The sequence below is a fragment of the Scyliorhinus canicula genome, chromosome 13 (assembly GCF_902713615.1).
Source record: "Scyliorhinus canicula chromosome 13, sScyCan1.1, whole genome shotgun sequence".
Classification (NCBI taxonomy): Eukaryota; Metazoa; Chordata; class Chondrichthyes; order Carcharhiniformes; family Scyliorhinidae; genus Scyliorhinus; species Scyliorhinus canicula.
In genome coordinates this window covers 66819064-66841063 of record NC_052158.1, presented here as the reverse complement: position 1 = coordinate 66841063, position 22000 = coordinate 66819064, and the positions used below count along the sequence as shown (strand labels likewise).

General features: G+C 50.4%; 1 protein-coding gene across 4 annotated transcripts in view; it reads right to left on the bottom strand.

Annotated features, from left to right (window-relative positions):
* sept2 (septin 2) overlaps nucleotides 1-21792 on the bottom strand; it is a 109168-nt gene extending 87376 nt beyond the window's left edge. For all 4 annotated transcript variants that reach the window (XR_005462768.1, XM_038815127.1, XM_038815128.1 and 1 more), the window contains exon 1: nucleotides 21661-21792. The gene's annotated coding sequence lies outside the window, so the exon portion shown is untranslated. The remainder of the gene's footprint in view (nucleotides 1-21660) is intronic.
* Between the last annotated feature and the right edge of the window lie 208 nt (nucleotides 21793-22000).

The following is a 22000-nucleotide window of genomic DNA, read 5'->3' as shown; positions in this document are numbered from 1 at the left end:
TAGCTGTGTTACATTTTGAGGGGGGGTTCTCTTGTTTATTGTTAGTTCTTTGTTGCTTTTAGGGTGGGTGGGGCACTGTTTTTGCTTGGGTCTGTCGGATGGGCTCGGGGAAGGGGGCGGACCTGCAGTGTGGGGGGCTGATGGCGGGAAGGGGGGTTGGGGCCCCGCAAGGGAACCAGGCCGGTAAAGGGAGCTGCTTTAGAGGAGGTGGGGTCGGGCAGGTGGAAAGCGTGGGCTTCTTCCCGCTCTGAGTGCTGCAGGGGGCGGGGCCGGAGCTGGGAAGCACGGGCTTTTTCCCGCGCTGAGAGCGGTAGGGGGAGGAGGAGAACCTGCTGATGGCAATGGGGAGGGGTCGAAAGAGTGGCGGGAGTGGCAGGAGTCAGCTGACTTACGGGAGTGCAATGGAGGGAGCAATGCAGCTAGGGGGGCCCTAGCTGAGGGGGGGGGGGGGGGGGGGGGGGGGGGGGGGGGGGGGGGTACCGGGTTGCTGCTGTAATGGCCAAGAGGGAGCTGGATCAGGTAGAGGGAGTCGGGATGGGGGTCTGCTGCCGTGGGGAACGGGCTGAGCGGGGACGCAGGCACGTGGCGGGCTGAGGAAGGGTAATGGCTAGTCGGCGGGGGAGGAGGGTAGGTAGCCCCCTGATCCGGCTGATAACCTGGAATGTAAGGGAACTGAATGGGCCGGTCAAACGGGCCCGCGTGTTTGCGCACCTGAAGGGGCTGAAGGCGGATGTGGTCATGCTTCAGGAGACGCACCTGAAGGTGTCGGATCAGGTCAGGTTGAGGAAGGGATGGGTAGGCCAGGTGTTTCATTCGGGGCTGGATGCAAAAAATCGGGGGGTGGCGATCCTTGTGGGAAAGAGGGTGTCGTTCAAGGCGTCGAACGTTGTGGCAGACAGTGGCGGGAGGTATGTGATGGTAAGTGGCAAGCTGCAGGGGGAGCGGGTGGTGCTGCTTAATGTATACGCCCCGAATTGGGACGATGCGGGTTTCATGCGACGCATGTTGGGCCGGATTCCAGACTTGGAGATGGGGGGCCTGAGGATCGATTTTTTTGTTATGAGTAGGGTGCTGATTGCGTGAGTGGAGGATATAGAGTACTCGGCGATAGCCATTTCCGATCATGCCCCACATTGGGTGGACCTCAAGCTGGGGGAGGAGAGAGACCAGCACCCGCTTTGGCGCTTACAGATGGGGTTGCTGGCGGATGAGGAGGTGGGCGGGCGAGTCCGAGGTTGTATTGAGAGGTACCTGGAGGCCAATGACAATGGGGAAGTCCGAGTGGGGACAGTCTGGGAGGCACTGAAGGCGGTGGTTAGGGGAGAGTTGATCTCCATTCGGGCCCACTGGGAGAGGAGAGAGCAGAGAGAGAGGGAGAGGTTGGTGGGGGAGATGGTGAGGACAGGAGGTACGCGGAGGCTCCGGAGGAGGGATTGCTTAGGGAGCGGCGTAGTCTCCAGCCTGAATTCGACCTATTGACCACCAGGAAGGCGGAAGTTCAGTGGAGGAAGGCACAGGGGGTGGTGTATGAATATGGGGAAAAGGCGAGCCGGATGCTGGCGCACCAGCTTCGGAGCGAGATGCGGTGAGGGAGATCGGTGGAGTTAAGGATAGGGGAGGGAATGTGGTGCGAAGTGGGGTAGGTATCAATGGGGTCTTCAGGGACTTCTATGAGGAACTGTATCGGTCCAAACCACCACTGGAGGAGGGGGGTAATTGGGCGTTTTCTGGACCGGCTGAGATTCCCGAGGGTGGAGGAGGGACAGGTGGAGGGACTGGGGGCACCGGTTGGGCTGGAGGAGTTGGTCAAAGGGATAGGGAGCATGCAGCCGGGAAAGGCGCCGGGGCCGGATGGGTTCCTGGTCGAATTCTACAAGACGTATGCAGACCTGCTGGGCCCTCTGTTGGTTAGGACCTTCAACGAGGCAAGGGAAGGAGGGGCTTTGCCTCCGACGATGTCTCGGGCGCTGATTTCCTTGATCCTTAAGCGGGACAAGGATCCCCTGCAGTGTGGGTCATACAGGCCGATCTCACTCTTAAATGTAGACGCCAAGTTGTTGGCGAAGATTTTAGCCTCAAGGATAGAGGACTGTGTCCGCAGGTTATTCACGAGGATCAAACTGGGTTCGTGAAAGGGAGGCAGTTGAATACTAACATACAGAGGCTCTTGAATGTTATAATGATTCCGGCGGTAGTAGGGGAGGCGGAGATAGTGGTGGCGATGGATGCGGAGAAGGCCTTCGATAGGGTAGAGTGGGGGTACTTGTGGGAGGTGCTGAAAAGGTTTGGGTTCGGGGAGGGGTTTGTCAGGTGGGTGAGGCTGCTATATGAGGCCCCGGTGGCGAGTGTGGCCACGAATAGGTGGTGGTCGGAGTATTTTCGGCTATACCGACGGACGAGGCAGGGGTGTCCCTTGTCCCCCCCCTGCTTTTTGCGCTGGCAATTGAACCCCTGGCCATGGCGTTGAGGGAGTCGAAGAACTGGAGTGGGGGTGGTGCGATGTGGGGAGCACCGAGTGTCGCTCTATGCAGATGACCTGTTGTTGTATGTGGCGGACCCGGTGGGGGGGGATGCCGGAGGTAATGAGGATTCTCAGGGAGTTTGGGGATTTCTCAGGGTACAAGCTCAACATGGGGAAGAGCAAGCTGTTCGTGGTTCACCCAGGGGAACCACCCCCCATCCCTGCCCCGCTCCAGGAACACCCTTCTCACCCTCGGGGTCCCCTGCGCCCACACAAACTCTGTAATGCTCCTAATAATCCACCTGAAGAAGGCCTTCGGGATAAGGATGGGGAGGCACTGGAACAGGAACAGAAATCTTGGGAGCACCGTCATCTTGACTGACTGCACCCTACCCGCCAAAGACAGCGGCAGCATGTCCCACCTCTTAAACTCCTCCTCCATTTGCTCCACCAGCCTCGTGAGGTTAAGCTTGTGCAAGGCTCCCCAGCTCCTGGCCACCTGGACCCCTAAGTACCTAAAGCACAGGGCAGATATTAGGAAGATGAGGGACCTGTTTGTGGACGGGAAGTTTGCGAGCCTGGGTGAGTTGGAGGAGAAGTTTGGGCTCCCCCCGGGGAACACCTTCAGATATATGCAGGTAAGGGCGTTCGCTAGACGGCAGGTGGCGGAGTTCCCACTGATGCCGCCACATGGGGTCCAGGACAGGGTGCTCTCGGGGATGTGGGTTGGAGATGGGAGGATCTCGGCAACGTACCAAGTGACGCAGGAGGAGGACAAGGCCTCGGTGGAGGAGCTGACGGGTAAATGGGAGGAGGAGCTGGGTGAGGAGATCGAGGAGGGGAAGTGGGCGGACGCCCTGGGGAGAGTGAACTCCTCCCCTTCTTGCGCAAGGCTCAGCCTCATACAATTTAAGGTGCTGCATAGTGCTCATATGACCGGGACAAGGATGAGCCATTTTTTTGGGATTGAGGACAGGTGTTTAGGTGCTCAGGGAGCACAGCAAACCATGCCCATATGTTCTGGGCATGCCCAGCGCTGGGGGAATTTTGGAAGGGCGTAGCAAGGACGGTGTCGAGGGTGGTAGGATCCAGGGTCAAACCGGGCTGGGGGCTCGCAATATTTGGGGTTGCAGAGGAGCCGGGAGTGCAGGAGGCGAAAGAGGCCGGTATTCTGGCCTTTGCGTCCCTGGTAGCCCAGCGGAGGATTCTTCTTCAGTGGAAGGATGCGCGGCCCCCGGGCGTGGACGCCTGGATCAATGATATGGCGGGGTTCATCAAATTGGAGGGGGTGAAATTTGTCCTAAGGGGATCGTTGCAGCGGTTTTTCAGGAGGTTGCAACCATTCCTAGATTTCCTGGCAGAGCGTTAGAAAAAGGCCAACAGCAGCAGCAACCGGAGGGGGGGGGGGGGGGGGGGGGGGGGGGGTCAGTGGGGCCGTCTCTGAGTGGGCGTGTATATTTGTTCAGTGTTGATGACGGGTGTTAATTTATTTCTTTTTTTTGTATATATGGGGGGGGGGGGGTTTGTTTCCTCTTTTCTTTTTGTATTTTATTATTGAAAATTTGAACTTTGAATAAAAAAAATTTTTTTTTTTTTTTTTAAAAGTCATCTTGGACCACACGTCACACTACATGGACGGGATGTTGGAGGCGGACTGGGCCCAGCACCCGCCATGGAGGGTTGACAGTTGCGTGCCAGAGGTAGTAGCGGAAGATCATACCCGGTTTGTCACGGGCAGACAGCAACGACGAACATCAGATGCCTGCTAAACATGATTATGACCCCATCCGGGGAGGAAACACCAGAAGTGGTCATCTCCCTAGACGCAGAGGCGGATCAGAGCTGGGAACGCTGCCATTCAAGTTTACCCAAACCGAGTTCTGATACCTGGGTATCCAGATAGCCCACAACTGGGCACGGATTCACAGTTGAAGCCTATCGAGACTGGTGGAAGAGGTAGAGTGAGACCTGCAGAGGTGGGACTTGCTCCCACTCTCCCTTTGCGGAGAGAGTGCAGACAATAAAAATGAACGTGCTGCCATAGTTCCTCCAGATCTCTCCCGATCTTCAGCCCCAAGGTTTTCTTCACCAAGGTAGATAAATTAATTATGGCATTTGTGTGGGCGGGAAAAAAATCCCAGGATCCGTAAAAACGTCTTGCAAAGGAGGAGGAATATGTGGGGCCTGGCACTGTCGAACCTCCTAGTCTACCACTGGCCGATAAACACAAAAAGGGTGCAAGAGCCAGGGGCAGAACGGGTGCAAATGGAGGAGACCTCCTTTATGGGGACATCCCTCTGAGCACTGGTTATGGCCCCACTCCCATTTCCCCCAGCCAAATACTTGAGAAATCCAGTGGTGGTGGGCACACTGAAGACCTGGAACCGCTCAGGCACCACTTTAATCTTGGCAATGTCCGCTACACCGCCCATCTGCAAAACCATAAATTCAGCCGGGTGACAATAGACACATCTGTTAAAACCTGGAGACAAGATAACAGTAGCGGACCTTAACATGGACAGCAAAGTAGTTACCGGTAGTGACATGGGGGAACTAACAGAAAAGTTCCAGAACGAGTTTCGATAGCTGTAACTGAGGAACTTCTTCCGCAAGGAGATCACAACATTTCTCCAGCTACCCCCAGACATACACTACTGGACACACTGCTAGCATCGAATGAATTAGGGGATGTTAACTGGGCCGACACGTACGGACAACTGCTTGAAGTGCTAAGGGCCCTGCTGGATGAGACACTGGAAAAATGGGAGGAGTCGGACATGGAGATAGGAGGACCACTTTGGAGCAAAGCACTGTACATGGCGAAATCCACCTATTCATGCACAGGGCTGAGCATGCATGAGGTGGTTCCTCCTGGAAGTGCAAGACAAACGTGAACGGTGCCAGGGAGGCCCGGCCAACCACACCCACATATTCTGATCCTGCCCCAAGCTTCTTGGGTACTGGACTGCCTTTTTTAAAGCCATGTTCAGGGTTGTGGGAGTCAGCGTGCAGCCATGTCCGCCGGTGGCAGTCCTTGGGGTGCCAGAACAGCCAGAGCTCTTCGCAAGCAGAGGGACAGACACCTTAGCCTCCCTGATCACCCACCAGAGACTCCTGCACGGCTGAATATCAGCAGCGCCATCCAAGGTAGTCTGGCTGTCCGACCTGCTGTCAGGGCAATTAATAGGTTACACCATCATGGCCTCAAAACACACCCCTGGTATGAAACATAGATTGTTGTAGCTGACAATTTGAAGTTCGCTGCTAATATGCTTCTGTATGGCAGCACAGTGGCACAGCGGTTAGCACTGCTGCCTACGGCATTGAGGACCCAGGTTCAATCCAGCCCTGGGTCACTATCCACGTGGCATTTGCACATTCTCCCCATGTCTGCGTTGGTTTCACCCCCACAATGCAAAGACGTGCAGGTTAGGTGGATTGGCCACACTAAATTTCCCATTAGTTAGAAAAAAAACATGCTTCTGCACATGTTTGCCGCATGTTCTTACTTAGTCTCTGTTATAATACAAATGAAAATAAATAAAAAATACTTTAAAAAGTAGGTCTGACAGGTTAATCTGCTGGCTGAGCAAAAGGCATGTCAAGTAAACCTGTCAACTGTTTATAACATAAATCCAGATCACAACCTAGCTCATTGGAGAAACTCAATATTACACTAACCCCGCTCATCCCCACAATGCAATCGCACACACTGTTGCCTACTTAACATAGGATGAAGAATTCCAATGTTGCAAACAATACTGAAAGAACCCAAGTGGAGACATTCGTGCAAAGCTAAGTTGCCTCGCACCATGTTCTACATTTGTAAATGCTGCAGTGTCTACCCTGTATAAAGCATTTTCTGTGCATCATTTACAAAAGCATATTGTACAAAGGTGATTAATGCAACGTTCACTGGTCAAAATCCTGGAACTGCCTTCCTAACAGAATTATAGATGCATTCCACGAGATGGACTGCAGCAGTTGAGCGCCACTGCCACAAAGGCAAATAAGGATTGGCAACTGCCAGAGGCAAATAGTCGGGGAAGAGTGTGCAGCGGAGACTGAAGACATGGCTTGAAACTTCCTGATGTTTAATTGGGATGAAATGTTTCTGTTCATCCAGTCCCTGGTGTTATAAAAGTAGTCTGACAATTTGGAGACAATGGAGGAATCAAGAGACGCAGGAGGTAGAACAGGGTGTCGTCAGCATATATGTGGAACTGACCATATGCCTGCAGTTGATGTGACCAAAGGGTAGTATGTAGATACAGACAAATCCTCCAGGATGCCAGGGTAAGTTGATAGGGCAGTGACAGTGCACAGCATACGGGGCTGTGTAAATTCAAGGTGCATTAACAGCCACACCTTTAGCTGTCTGGGCTCTAATCACCTCTCTCCTCCAAGTGGACCTTTAAAAGCTACCTTCTATCTGACAGCACTCTAATAATAATAATAATCTTTATTAGTGTCACAAGTAGGCTTACATTAACACGGTAATCAAGTTACTGTGAAAATCCCCTAGTCACCACACTCCGGTGCCTGTTGGGTACACGTTTTTCAGGACTTGTGGGAGGAAGCCCACAGAGACACAGGAAGAACATGCAGACTCTGCACAGACAGTGACCCAAGCCAGGAATCGAACCCCGGTCTCTGGCGCTGTGAAGCAACAGTGCTAACCACTGTGCTACCGTGTCACCCTAACTTTGGAAGTGCTTTTGGAGGTTTTACCCCTTTCAGAGGTTATATAAATGCAAGTTGTTTCTATTGACTTCCAGAAGACTTTTGGTAAGGATCCACACAAGTGATTCGCAGCAAAAATAATGAACAATATTGGAGGCATTCTAAAGTGACTGATTGAAGCATGGGTAAGAGAGGGGGATAAAAAGATGCGCTGCTTTGTTCGTAGACAGGTCCCATCTTTCCCACGCCTCCCGCCAATGGGATCCAAGACAGAATAGTCTCTAGGGGGGGGGGAAGATGGGGAGGGTAGAGCCTCTGATATTTATACAGTACTCATGAGGGAGGGAGGGTCCCAGACGGAGGAACTGAAACTTAAATGGGAGGAGCTAGGCGGGGAAATGGAGAACGGGCTGTGGGCAGAGGCCCTGAGTAGGGTAAATTCGACCGCGACATGTGCCAGGCTCGGGCTGATTCAATTTAAGGTGGTTCACCGGGCCCACATGACGGTGGCTCGGATGAGCAAATTCTTTGGGATAGAGGACAAATGCGCTAGGTGCGCGGGAGGACCAGCGAACCACGTTCGCATGTTTTGGGCATGCCCTAAGCTTAGGGGGTACTGGGAGGGATTTGCGGGCATCATGTCCCGGGTGCTAAAAACAAGAGTGGTGATGGGTCCAGGGGTGGCAATTTTTGGGGTTTCAGAAGACCCAGGAGTCCAGGGGGGAGAAAGAGGCCGATGTTTTGGCCTTTGCTTCCCCGATAGCCCGGCGATGAATACTATTGGCGTGGAGGGACTCAAAGCCCCCGAAGACTGAGTTGTGGCTTGCGGACATGTCGAGTTTCCTGGGTATGGAAAAAATTAAGTTCACCTTGAGGAGATCTGTACAGGGGTTAGCCCGGAGGTGGCAACCATTTGTTGACTTCTTTGCGGGAGAGGAGAGTAGAGTAGGAGGGATAAAATGGCGGGTAGTACCGGTGGGAGAGGAGCGGGCTTGTGCAGTATGTTACGATTGAAGTATTGAATGTACGTGGTTGTTTGCACATTTTTGCCTTCTTTCTGTTGATGTCTGTAACTGTTTACAAAGCCAAAAACTACCTCAATAAAATTGTTTATTAATTTAAAAGAAAAGTGTGCTGCAATTGGCAGGGTGTGACTTTTGCTTCCCAGGGATCTGTACTGGGCCTCATTCTCTTTCATCACAAATCAAGAGTTGCAAGTGACACTAAGTTAGGAGCAAAGCAAGTTGTATGCTTTTTTTCTTTAAATAATTAGAGTGCCCAATTAAGGGGCAATCCACCTACCCTGCACATGAGAATGTTGGAATGTGTGCGAATACACCTGTTAGGTGGGGCAGATGGTGGTTGTGGGTGGGGGGGGGAAAGAGAGAAGTGTTTGCCTCGGGTGGCGGGGGTGGTCACTCTGCTCGTAGGTAGGCTAGCAAGTCAAACAGAGGGATGAATTGGGGGGCTTTGGGTTTCTTTGTGTTTGGAGGGGAGCGGGATGATAGAGCCGTCATCTCCGGGAGGTGGGTGGGATGTAAGCCTGGAGGAGCTCATTAAACAGTGGATATGGCTGATCGGGGTGGGGGGACCTCGAGTCCTCCAACCAGGCTGATCACCTGGGATATTGGGGGACTGAATTGGCCGATCAAGAGATCCTGGGTCTTTGCACACTTAAAGACAAACATGGTATTTATGCAAGAGACTCATTTAAAGGTTGCAGATCAAACAAGGTTGAGAACAGAGTGGGTGGGCAAGTGTTTCATTCAGGGCTGGATCGGAAGATGAGGTAGGTAGCGATGCTAGTGTGTAAGAGGATGGTGCTTTAGGTTGGCATTATTGTGGTGAACTGGGGACAGATTTGTGATGGCGAGGAGGAGACTGGAGGGGCTGCCCATGGCGCTGCTGACTATATATGCCCCCAACTGGGACAATGTGAAGTTTGTAAAGTTGTTGGCGAAGGTCCAGGATCTGGACATATACCGGTGGATTAGGGCAAGGGAATTGTCAGGAAGGGTGGACTCGCGACAGTTTAAGAGGCCGAGGGAATTCTAGTTCTTTTTGCATGTTCACCAGATGTACTCTCACATTGATTCTAACGTGCTGGATAAGAAATTGCTGATGGGGATGGTTGGGATGGAATATTTACCAATCGTGGTCTCAGATCATGAGCCACACCAAACTGGTGTGGAAAGAGGGGGTCAATGGCAGATGGATGTGGGGCTGCTGGCTGATAAGGGGGCCTGTGAAAGGCTAGGGGTGGCTGTATGGAATTACGTGGAGCTAAATAAGACCGACAAGGTTTCTGCCTCCGTAGCGTGGGAAGCGTTGATGGCTTGCGATATGGGGAGAGGTGGGGGGGCTTATTCCGATCTGGGTACAAGTGATATGGAGGCAGTTTATTTAGATCTGGGCACATAAAAAGAAATGGGAGTGGCTAGAAATGGGAAGCCGTTCTGGAGGTTGATCAGAAGTATTTTGGGGCCCCGGAGGAGGGGTTGCTAGGGCTAGAGGAAGAAGCTCTGGATGGAGCTTGAACTCACGTCTACGGGGAAAGCAGTAGGGCAGCTGCCTCAGGTCAGGGGAACGATGTATGAGCGTGGGGAAAAGATCAAATGATGTTTGCCCATCAGTTGAGGTAACATGGAGGGAGATTAGTCAGGTGAAGAATTTGAGGGGTGAGCTGGTTATAGAGTTAGGGGGAGGTCAACGGGTGTTTGAGGCCTTTTATCATAGGCTGTACAGTTCAAAGCCTCTGATGGAATGAGGGCATGAGACGGTTTCTGGATGGACAGGAGTCCCCGGTGGTCAAGGAAGGGAAGCTACAAGGTTTAGTTACAGTTGATTCAGTTGTGGGAAGTAACGGGGTTGATGCTGTCCAGGAAGGTCCCGGGTTGGACGGGTTCCCAGTAGAGTTCACTGAATTGGGACCCCTGCTCATAAAGATGTGTAATGAGTCGGTGGAGGCGCCCGCATTATCCCATGCTCCCATTTCGCTCTTTTACTTTTAAAAAAAAAAGGTCAAGGATCATACCGCCCAATATCATTACTAAACGTGGATGCGAAGCTGTTGCTGAAGGTGCTGGCAACGCAGCAAATGACTGTGTGCCAGGGGTGAAATTGGAGGACCAAATGGGCAGCAGCGGTCAGCAAATATTAGAAGGCGGTTGAATGTGATTATGATGCATTCGAAGGAACAGGAAACAGACACTTATGGATGTGGAGAAGGCGTTTGACTGGGTTGAGTGGGCAAAGGCTTGTAGACTGGTTGTTGTGCAGGGGCTGGTTTAGCTCAGTGGGCGAGACAGTTGGTTCATGATACAGAACAAGGCCAGCAGCGCGGGTTCAATTCCCATACCAGCTTACCCGAACAGGCACCAGAATGTGGTAACTAGGGACTTTTCACAGTAACTTCATACTTGTGTTATGGGAGAGGCGTTTTCAGAACCCCAAAATGTATCATGGAGTTCAACCAACTCCCCCTTTAATGTAAGGCATTCAAAGTCAATGCGCGAATGAGGTTTTGGAAAAGTTGCCATTTTGGTTGTTTGGGGCAAGGTTCTGGTACTTGAGTGGCGCATAGTCCGGCCCAATTTCAAAAGCTGAATTTGGCGAATCTGGAGGGGGAGGATATTAAAGAGGTGGATGTTTTGTCGCTGTCATTGGCTGGGAAGTTCCTGTTCGTCTTCCAAAATCTCCCAATTTTTGTGCCCAAATTGTTTTTCAGTTAGGTGAATATGATGATCTCGAAATTTATATGGGTGGGTATGGTATCCCGGATAAGGAGTGAGTTCTTGGAGAGGGACAGCCCTAGTGGTGCGTTGGTGTTGCCGAACCTGCTGAATTGTTACTGGGTGACAAAATGTTGAGAAAGCAAAAACATCTGCCCCCGTCTGCAAATTCGGCTGCTCCGACACCCCAAATGTGGCCTCCAGGGGACCCCGCTTCACATTTACATACAAAACCGCCAAGATGACGCTGAAAACTGACCTCCAGAGCCTTTCCAACTTCAGGCAGGACCAGAACATGAACATCTGCACATGATTAGCAGGACCCCTCTCATACCACTCACAGATGTCCTCTATCCCCTCAAATAGCCAGCTCAACTTTGTCAGGTGCATCCTGTACACTACCCTCAACGGTATCATCCCCAGCCTAAATTGGTTGCCGCGTTAGCTACAACAATGATTATACGGCCTGTGAAATTCTTCTTTTGAAGTAAATTGCTTTCAGGTGTCATGATCATGAAAGTGCTATATAAATAAAAGCATTTTTTCATCACCCCAGATCAGGAACCATGAGTCAGAAGTTGAGAATGAGAAATCCTCCATACTCCTATCTCATCAGTCGTATAACCAGGTTAGACATTATGGACACAGGCTTTCTGGGATAAAAGGACAGTTTCAGCGCTCCAACCTCTGATTCTACAGTTAAGGTGCTAAACTGGGGACCGGCAAGTTACGATAACATTTGACAGGAATTGAAGAATTTCAATTGGGTGTTGGGATAGTAAATCAACATCACACATGAGAGATTTCAAGCGACAGTTGATTAGGATTCAGGAAAGTCATGTTCCCGAGAGAATGATGGATAAGTATGGGAAGTTTAGGGAGCCTTGGATAACGAGGGATAGTGTGAACCTCGTCAAAAAGGGAACGGTATGGTCTAGAATGGTGGGGACAGTTGAAACCCTTGAGGAGTATAAAGAAAGTAGGATGGTACGGAAGCAGGAAATTAGGAAGGCTAGGAGGGGTCAATAAAAAGTCCTTGGCAAGTAGGATTAAGGTGAATCCCAAAGCTTTTTACTCATATGTAAAAAGCAAGACGGTAGCCAGGGAAATGATTGGACCACTTAAGGACGGCGGGGGGAATCTATGTGTTGAGCCAGAGGAAATGGGCAAGGTACTAAATGAGTACTTTGCATCAGTATTCACCAAAGAAAGGGACTTTGTGGAAGATGATTCTTGGGTAGGGTGTGTGGACAATCTAGATCAAGTTAACATTGAAACGGTGGTGGTATTGGTCTTTGAAAAGATATTGCGGTAGATAAGTTTCCTGGGCCAGATGGGATTTACCCGAGAATACGGAGTGAGGCAAGGGAGGAAATTGCTGGGGCCTTGACTGACATCTTTGTATCCTCATTGGCTACAGGTGAGATCCCAGAAGACCGGAGAATATGGTACCACTGTTTAAGAAAGGTAACAGGGATAATCCTGGAAACCATAGGCTGGTGAGCCTCTCGTCAGTAAATCATTGGAGAGAATTCTCAGGGACAGGATTTATACCCATTTGGAAACAAATGGACTCATTAGCGATAAACAGCATGGTTTTGTGAAGGGTGGGGGGGGGGGGGGTGGGTTTGTGCCTCACTAACTTCATAGAGTTTCTTGAGGAGGTGACAAAGATGATTGAAATGGGGAGGGCGGTGGATGTTGTTTACATGGACTTCAGTAAAGCCTTTGACAAGGTGCCTCATGGCAGACTGGTACAAAAGGTGAAGTTATACAGGATCAGAGGTGAGATGGTAAGCTGGATACAGAACTGGCTCGGTCACAGAAGGCAAAGGGTAGCAGTAGAAGGGTGTTTTTCTGAATGGAAGATTGTGATTAGTGGTGCTCCACAGGGATCTGCGCTGGGGCCTCTGTTGTTTCTGGTGTACACAAACGATTTGGAGGAAATTGTAACCAGTCTGATTAGTAAGTTCGTGGACAACACCAAGGTTGGTAGAGTGGCAGAGTGTTGAGGATTGTCAGAAGATACAGCAGGGCATAGATAGGTTGGAGACTTGGGCAGAGAAATGGCAAATGGAGTTTAATCCTGACAAATGTGAGGTAATGCATTTTGGTAGGTCTAACATAAGAGGAGAAATACACCATAAATGGCAAAACTCTTAGGAATATAGAAAGTCAGAGAGATCGGGGCATGCATGTCCACAAATCTTTGAAAGTGGCAACACAAGTGGACAAGGTAATAAAGAAAGCATACGGAATGCTTGCCTTCGTTGGACGGAGCATAGAGTATAAAACCTGCAAGTCATGCTACGGTTGTCTGGAATCTTGGTTTCGGCCACAATTGGAATATTGCGTACAATTCTGGTCGCCACACTACCAGAAGGATGTGGAGGCTTTGGAGAGGGTGCAGAGGAGGATGTTGCCTGGTCTGGAGGGTGTTAGCTATGCGGCGAGGCCGAATAGACTCGGACCGTTTTCATTAGAAAGGGAAGGTTCAGGGGTGACCTGATAGAAGTCTACAAGATTATGAGGGGCATGGATAGAGTGGATGGGCAGGCACTCTTTCCCAGGGTGGAGGGGTCAGTCACCAGGGGGCATAGGTTTAAAGTCCGTGGGGCAAAGTTTAAAGGAGATGTGGGAGGCAGGGCTTTAACGCAGAGGGTGGGGAGTGCCTCGAACACGTTACCAGGGGAGGTTGTGGAAGCAGATACATTAACGGCGTTCAAAACGCATCTTGACAAACACATTGATAGGCTGGGTATAGAGAGATACAGCACAAGGAAGTGAGGGTTTTGGCAAAGGTTGTATCATGATCGGTACAGGCTTGGAGGGCCAAAGGACCTGTTCCTGTGCTGTACTGTTCTTTTTTTGTACAGCAATCACCGCAAAGAACGAGACTGATAAAGGATTGAATTACACCATGATGGGGGTGCACCAGACTCAAACCTGAAAAAGGACCTTCTAAAAACTCTGCAATTTGGATAATTATCACATGACAAAATGGAGAATTTATAGTAACCCTGTGTTTCTTAACCCACAAAAAAATGAAGATAAAAATAAACTTACCTGCTGAATTATAAGCCGCTCTCGAGGATAGTTAAAAAGAAAACCAGTTAGAAGTAATTATAAGTTGCCGAGCTGTTGTCTGCTATAGATAAATATAGATGAAGAAAAGAATTGAAACAACTATCTCTGTTCCCCAGACTGGGTAATTATGCTCTGTATTGTTGCAAAGATATTAAACTAAATTGTTGCTGTCAGCCTGATTATCTGGTATCTGAAACCATAAGACGAATAGAGTCAACAGTGCTCACACATCTCAAAAAGAACATTTCTTGCAAACTAAGGGGTTAAATAGTAGAAAACAGCAAGCAGTCGTTGAAAAATAGTGTCCATGGAAAGCTAATGAGCAGGGTGCCCCAACGAGTCAGTTATGGAACCACTAATTAAAAAAGACATTCGGACAGCACATTGGCGCAGTGGCTAGCACGGTTGCCGTGTCCCAGGTTCGATCCCGGCTCTGAGTGACGTTTGCACATTCTCCCTATGTTTACGTGGGTTTCATCCCCACAAAACAAAGATGCGCAAGGCAGGTGGATTGGCAATGCTAAATTGATCCTTAATTGGAACACTGAATTGAGTATTCCAAATTTGTTTTTTAAATAAATAAAAAGTCATGGATTCAGAATCAATGCAAAATGGTTAAATTTACAGATGACGCAAAGTTAAAGCTGATCGCTTAAAGCACAGTGAGTTGGACTTTTTAAAAATAAATTTAGAGTACCCAATTAATTTTTCCCAATTAAGGGGCAATTTAGCTTGGCCAATCCATCTACCCTGCCGAGTGATCCTGAGATCTCGGCACCGTGAGGCAGCAGTGCTAACCACTGAGCCATCGTGCTGCCCCGAGTTGAAAAAAAAATGATAGAACAAGAGGTGAAAGTTAAAGTGGACACCCAAGAGGCAGTACTGAGGCACAGTGGTGAGCACTGCTGCCTCACAGCACCGAGGATCCAAGTTCGATCCCGGGTCACTGTCTATGTGAAGTTTGAACATTCTACCCACGACTGCGTGGGTCGCACCCCCACAACACAAAGATGTGCAGGGCAAGTGGTTTGGCCACATAAATTGCCCCTTAATTGGGAAAATAATTGGGTACACCATTTATTTTTAAAAAGTGGACAACTGAAAAGTATTACACATTGGAAGAAACACATGCTCCATAAATCATATGAAATGAAAATCGCTTATCGTCACGAGTAGGCTTCAATGAAGTTACTGTGAAAAGCCCCTAGTCGCCACATTCCGGCACCTGTCCGGGGAGACTGGTACGGGAATCGAACCGTGCTGCTGGCCTGCTTGGTCTGCTTTAAAAGCCAGCGATTTAGCCCAGTGAGCTAAACCAGCCCCTAACATGCCAACTAACATCCCACAGCCGCAAATTATGGAATGTACAGGAGGAAGTCATGATGAAAAACAGATATATGATCATGTCAGAGATCTTTTTCTGCTCACCAACACACAATGAAGAAAAAAAAGATTAACCGGGCCTTTTCCCTGGGCAGATTTATTTTTACAACAAGAATGTGTAACAGTGCAGATGTGGAAATTGCTTTTTTACACAGTGACTGATCTGAAACTTCCCCAGTATCATACAATTCAAAACACCCCAGCACTAACAACCAGAATAAGGGAGCACTAAACTGTTGACCATTTTTCACAGTTCAAGCGAAAACAGAGGTATTTAAAACATTCCGTCTTGTTGGCCGTCTGGAATCCTAGCAACATTTGCAGTGTGACGAGCACCCAGATACACAGAAATAATTCAAAAATGTGGCTGAAATGCATTACAAACTGAGTGTCGAAGTTGACGAGCACGATCAGCTAACACAAGTTGAATTATCCTGTAGATTCACTGTTAGGCAGTTACTGATCTTCACAAGTCTACCTATATTATTCTGCACATCAAGCACAATCTACAGAGCTTCACAGTGGCAAATGAGAACACCAACATGACAGCAGAAGATATTCTGATTACCAGCAGAGTGGACCCCAGGAACTCCAATACACAAATCTAGGCTACTTACAACAGAGACAAACTTAAATTACATCAGATTCCTGTTATACAACAAGCATTCATTAAGTCCAACAATTTGTATTTATGTGGTGCCTTTAACGTGATGAAACTTTCCAAGATGCTTCACAAGCATATAAAACAAATGCTAACACTGAGCCACATATTAGGTCAGATGACCAAAGGCTCAGTCAAAGAGGCAGGGTTTAAGGAGTGTCTTAAAGGAGCAATGATGTGGAGATGCCGGTGTTGGACTGGGGTGAGCACAGTAAGTAGTCTTACAACACCAGGTTAAAGTCCAACATGTTTGTTTCAAACACTAGCTTTCGGAGCACTGCTCCTTCACCTGAGGAAGGAGCAGTGCTCCGAAAGCTAGTGTTTGAAACAAACATGTTGGACTTTAACCTGGTGTTGTAAGACTTCTTACTTAAAGGAGCAAAGCGACATGGAGGGAGAATTCCAAAAAATGGTGCCAGACAACTTAAGGTGCTGGCAGCAATTATGATTGGAAATGCACAAGATGCCAGAATTAGACAAGAGAAGACACCTGAAAGGGTTATCGGGCTAGAGGAGATCACAGATGGGGAGGGGAAAGGCCATGGAAGGATTTGAAAATTGAGACTTTTAAAATCAAGATGTGGTTTGACTGGGAACCACTGCAGGTCAGCATACAAACGAACATGCTGCGAGTTAAGACATGAGAAGCAGAGTTTTAGACAACCGCAATTTTACGCGTTTGAATAGTCAAATCTAGAAGTAACAAAAGGCATGGTTTCAGCAACAGAGTTGAGATAAATGAAGTTGAATGTTACGGAGGTGGAAAAAGGTAGTCTCAGAGGGGGCACGAATCTCAACTCGGGTTCAAATGCAACACAAAGATCCTAAACATAGAAAATACGAGTAGGCGATTCAGCCCTTCGAGCCTGCTCCATCATTTATTATCATGGCTGATCATCCAACTCTGTAGCCTGACCCTGCCTTCTCACCCATATCCTTTGATTACATTCACCCCAAGTGCTGTATCTAATTCCTTCCTGGAAACGTACAATGCTTTAGCCTCAACTATTCCGTGATAGAAAATTCCACAGGTTTACCACTCTCTGGGTGAAGAAATTTCTCTCGTCTCAGTCCAAAGTATTTTAACCCATATCTGGCTTAATTTCAGACTGTTGCTAGGGGCAGGAATGGAATCAGTATTTCAGGAACAGAGTTTGGAATGGAGACTGTAGCCACCTAAGATGGACACTGGGCTAACAAAATGGAGAACTGCTAAGACTGCAGGGAGAAAACAGTTTAGCCAGGACAAGCAGTCTACAAAGGCTAATTAGCATTCTGCACGTAGCAAAACTAGTTTATGGCCAGGTGGAAGATCTCAACCAAAGGTGTAAATAGCAAAACGCTTTGCATAGTAATGAGGCAATCCAGATCTGGGCCCACACAATAGCAACATTTGAGTTTGAATGGATATTTTGAGTGGACGCCCAGACGAAACGGCACCAGAAGTATCCATCACAAAAGACCCTAGAGACCGCCCCACCCATCGAGAAGAGACCCTCAGATTGGGGGATTTGTAAGACATCGATTGGGAAATGATCCAATCGATACATGGCAGGTAAAGACCCGCCCCGAAAAGGCACGGACATTGGGGGCCCTATAAAGATAGACCCCGCACATGGTTCTGTCTGTTTTGCTCCGGCTCTGCTGTTGACTCCGGCTTGGACTGCTGTTTTGACTTCGACCCAGATCTGCTGTTGTATCCTGACTCCGACTCCAGCCGTTGATCCTGTCTTCCATCACCAGCCGTTGAGCACCAGCCATCGTTCAGTAAGTCCCAAAACGACGCTCGCTACGTGAACCCGGCATTACTTATACAGTATTCGACTAGTAACGAACAGAAGGTGCAGCCCAGAAAGGAACAAAGGCCTTGTCCCCTGACCTTGCTGGTTCCCACTTAGATAAGTATTTAGTCGTTTAATAGTAGAAATAGGTATTAGTCTTTAGCGTGTGCATGCGTATTTATTATATTTGTATAATAAATATTGATCGTTGGAACTTACTAATCGGTGTATAGTTTTATTACTTTGAACCTGACCTTGGAATATTTGTGAGGTGTTTATACGACACCTGGCGACTCCCGAGCTGAAATTTACACATACAGAGCCTAGCAGTGTTAAGCACACGGCCTTTAAACGGAGGCGTGTTAATACACTCCAATAAACACGTAATACACTCAAGTAAAACGTGCAACAAGACCAACATTGAATGGGGGGAAATTCCTGCTCATCCACTATTTAAGGTAAGATAAGCAGTCTGATAATATAGCAATGGGGGACTCAAGAGGAGTAGTGGTGAGGAAGAGATGGGTATTGTCAGCATTCACATGAAAACTAACGTCATTCCTTTGAATGATAATCACCAAGGAGCAGCATGTAGATGAGAAATTAAGAATGAGACCCCTGTTGAATTTATTATTTTTTTTTTTTAAAAAGTACCCAATTTTGTTTTCCAATTAAGGGGTAATTTGGCGTGGCCAATCCACCTACCTGCACATCTTTGGGTGGGGGGGGGGGTGGCAAAGCCCACGAAAACACGGGGAGAATATGCAAACTTCTCATAGACAGTGACCCAGAGCCGGGATCGAACCCGGGACCTCAGCGCTGTGAGGCTGCAGTGCTAACTACTGCACCACCGTATCGCCCACTCCTGCTGAATTTCACCAATGGAGGAACATTGGAAACTGCCCGTCTCCAAAATTAAATCTTCAATGAAAGACTGCTCTTGTAAGATTAGGATTATTTTTAGGGCAAAGTAGATTTAAGGAAGCTCTACCAGTTGTGCCAAAACTGACATGACAGCTTGTTGGGAACAATGTGAGGGTAAAAATGGGAACGTGTTCCATTTCCCAACAATAATACCCCTCAAGTTTGACCACAAAATTACCATAAAAGATTCTTTGGAAAATCTATTTAGGATTTCGAAAGTTTTCACAAATCGTAAGGGGAGGATCACAAGGAGACACAGATTTGGACAACTGGCAATGCCCTTGATTGCAGATCAGTGAAGATCCCAGCACACCCAGACATCACCAAGCACAGAAAATGCTAAATTTTAAACTTCATGGAATCCCTACAGTACAATAGGAGGCCATTCGGCCCATCGGGTCGGCACCAGCCCCTGCTCCGATAAGAGCATCCTAGCTAGGCCCAATCCCCTGTAACCCCACCTAACCTTTGGACACTCCTGGGCAACTCAGGGTGGCCAATTCATCTAATCTTTGGACTGTGGGAGGAAACCGGATCACCTGGAGGAAACCCACGCAGACACATAAAGAACTTGCAAACTGCACAGAGTCATCAGAGGGCAGAATTGAACCCAGGTCCTTGGAGCTGAGGGAGCAGTGCTAACCACTGTACCAATGTGCCGCCCAATTCTACAACTGCTCTCATTGTAGCAACAGCTAAGAGTAAAGTAAGTTTGAAAAAAATATCAGTTTTCAGCTGATTTAAACACTCCATCTTGAGCTACAGGCTATGGAAAATATACCCTTCCAAAAATATTCAATGAAAGTGCTCAGCAACAATAGAGGTTACAAAAGGATTACGGACCGCAGCAGCATAAATAGAATCATGGAATTTACAGTGCAGGCCATTTCGTCCATTGAATTGCAATGTTTGTGTGCATTCTTCAGACAACTATCCAACAGTTAGATGGTGATCATGATTATTACACAACCTCCCCAGCTGATACAACAATAATCTCCACATGTCTGGCCTTATTTAGCCATTCTAAGCTCCAGCATCCGACAAATTCTTCGACAATGTTTGGGCTGGGTGAAAAATGTAATGTGGTCCACCATTTTTAATTCAAGCCTTCAGCAAGATAACAAAAAGGTGCTAGAGAGGCTAGTTATGCCAGATTACAGCAAACCCTCTCCAGCCCCCTTCCTCCCTTTCAAACCTACCCCATTTACTCTCCTCCCCCCCCCCCCGCTTCCACTTCCCTCCTCACCCCCCCTTCCACTTCCCCCCTCACCCCCCCTTCCACTTCCCTCCTCACCCCCCCTTCCACTTCCCCCCTCCCCCCCCCCTTCCACTTCCCTCCTCACCCCCCTTCCACTTCCCCCCTTCCACTTCCCTCCTCACCCCCCATTCCACTTCCCCCCTCACCCCCCCTTTCACTTCCCTCCTCACCCCCCTTCCACTTCCCTCCTCACCCCCCCTTCCACTTCCCTCCTCACCCCCCCTTCCACTTCCCTCCTCACCCCCCCTTCCACTTCCCTCCTCACCCCCCCTTCCACTTCCCTCCTCACCCCCCCTTCCCCTTCCCTCCTCACCCCCCCTTCCCCTTCCCTCCTCACTCCCCCCTTCCCTCCTCACTCCCCCTTCCCTCCTCACTCCCCCTTCCCTCCTCACTCCCCCCTTCCCTCCTCACTCCCCTTCCGTCCTCACCCCTTCCCTCCTCAGCCCCCCCTTCCCTCCTCACCCCCCCTTCCCTCCTCACCCCCCCTTCCCCTTCCCTCCTCACCCCCTTCCCTCCTCAGCCCCTCCTTCCCCTTTCCCTCCTCCACCTTACCTCCCCTTTCCACTTCCCTCCTCCCCCATTCCAACTCCTCCCCCTCCCCTCCCTCTCCCATTCCCCCCCTTCCCCATCCTCCCCCCCTCAACCTCCCCCCCACCCCTCCCCCACCCATCCTCCCCCACCCATCCTCCCCCACATCTATCTCCACTTCCCTCCTCCCCCCCATCTCCTCCACTTCCCTCCTCCCCATCTTCTCCACTTCCCTCCTCCCCCATCTCCTCCACTTCCCTCCTCTCCCCCCCAGCTCCTCCACTTCCCTCCTCCCCGCCATCTCCTCCACTTCCCTCCTCCCCCCCCCCCATCTCCTCCACTTCCCTCCTCCCCCATCTCCTCCACCCCCTCATCTCCTCCACCCCCTCATCCCCTCCACTTCCCTCCTCCCCCCCATCTCCTCCACTTCCCTCCTCCTCCCCCCCCCCCATCTCCTCCACTTCCCTCCTCCTCCTCCCCATCTCCTCCACTTCCCTCCTCCCCCCCATCTCCTCCACTTCCCTCCTCCCCCCCCCCATCTCCTCCACTTCCCTCCTCCCCCCCCCATCTCCTCCACTTCCCTCCTCCCCCCCCCATCTCCTCCACTTCCCTCCTCCCCCCCCATCTCCTCCACTTCCCTCCTCCCCCCCCATCTCCTCCACTTCCCTCCTCCCCCCCCATCTCCTCCACTTCCCTCCTCCTCCTCCTCCTCCCCCCCCCCATCTCCTCCACTTCCCTCCTCCTCCCCCCCATCTCCTCCACTTCCCTCCTCCCCCCCCATCCCCTCCACCTCCCTCCTCCCCCCCATCCCCTCCACCATCTCTCCCTCCCCATCCCCTCCACCATCTCTCCCTCCCCTGGTCACCCAGTGCGTTGCTCTCAATATCGGGCCGGTGTCGCCGAGTGAAGACGGTGAGAACCCGGAGTCTCAGCGGGCGCGGCGGAACCGGGTGACCCTCCGGGAACCGGGTGACCCTCCGGGAACCGGGTGACCCTCCGGGAACCGGGTGACCCTCCGGGAACCGGGTGACCCTCCGGGAACCGGGTGACCCTCCGGGAACCGGGTGACCCTCCGGGAACCGGGTGACCCTCCGGGAACCGGGTGACCCTCCGGGTTCCAGGCCTCCCCGCTCCCTCCCACCCAGGGCCCGGGACTGACTCACGCTCCGAATCGCAGCCGCCGTTTCTGGTTTTTCCTCCGTCAAACTGACCGCTCCCGCCCCGGCCGCCGACTGTCTCGCGAGATCAATCCGGAACCGCGTTGCATCCACCTCGGGGCGTGTTTATCGGGACAGCCACGCCCCTCACTGGGCGTGGTTAAAGGGGCAGCCACACCCCTCACTGGGCGTGGTTAAAGGGGCAGCCACACCCCTCACTGGGCGTGGTTAAAGGGGCAGCCACACCCCTCACTGGGCGTGGTTACAGGGGCAGCCACGCCCCTCCCCAGGCGTGGTTAAAGGGGCAGCCACACCTATCACCGGGCGTGTTTATCGGGACAGCCAC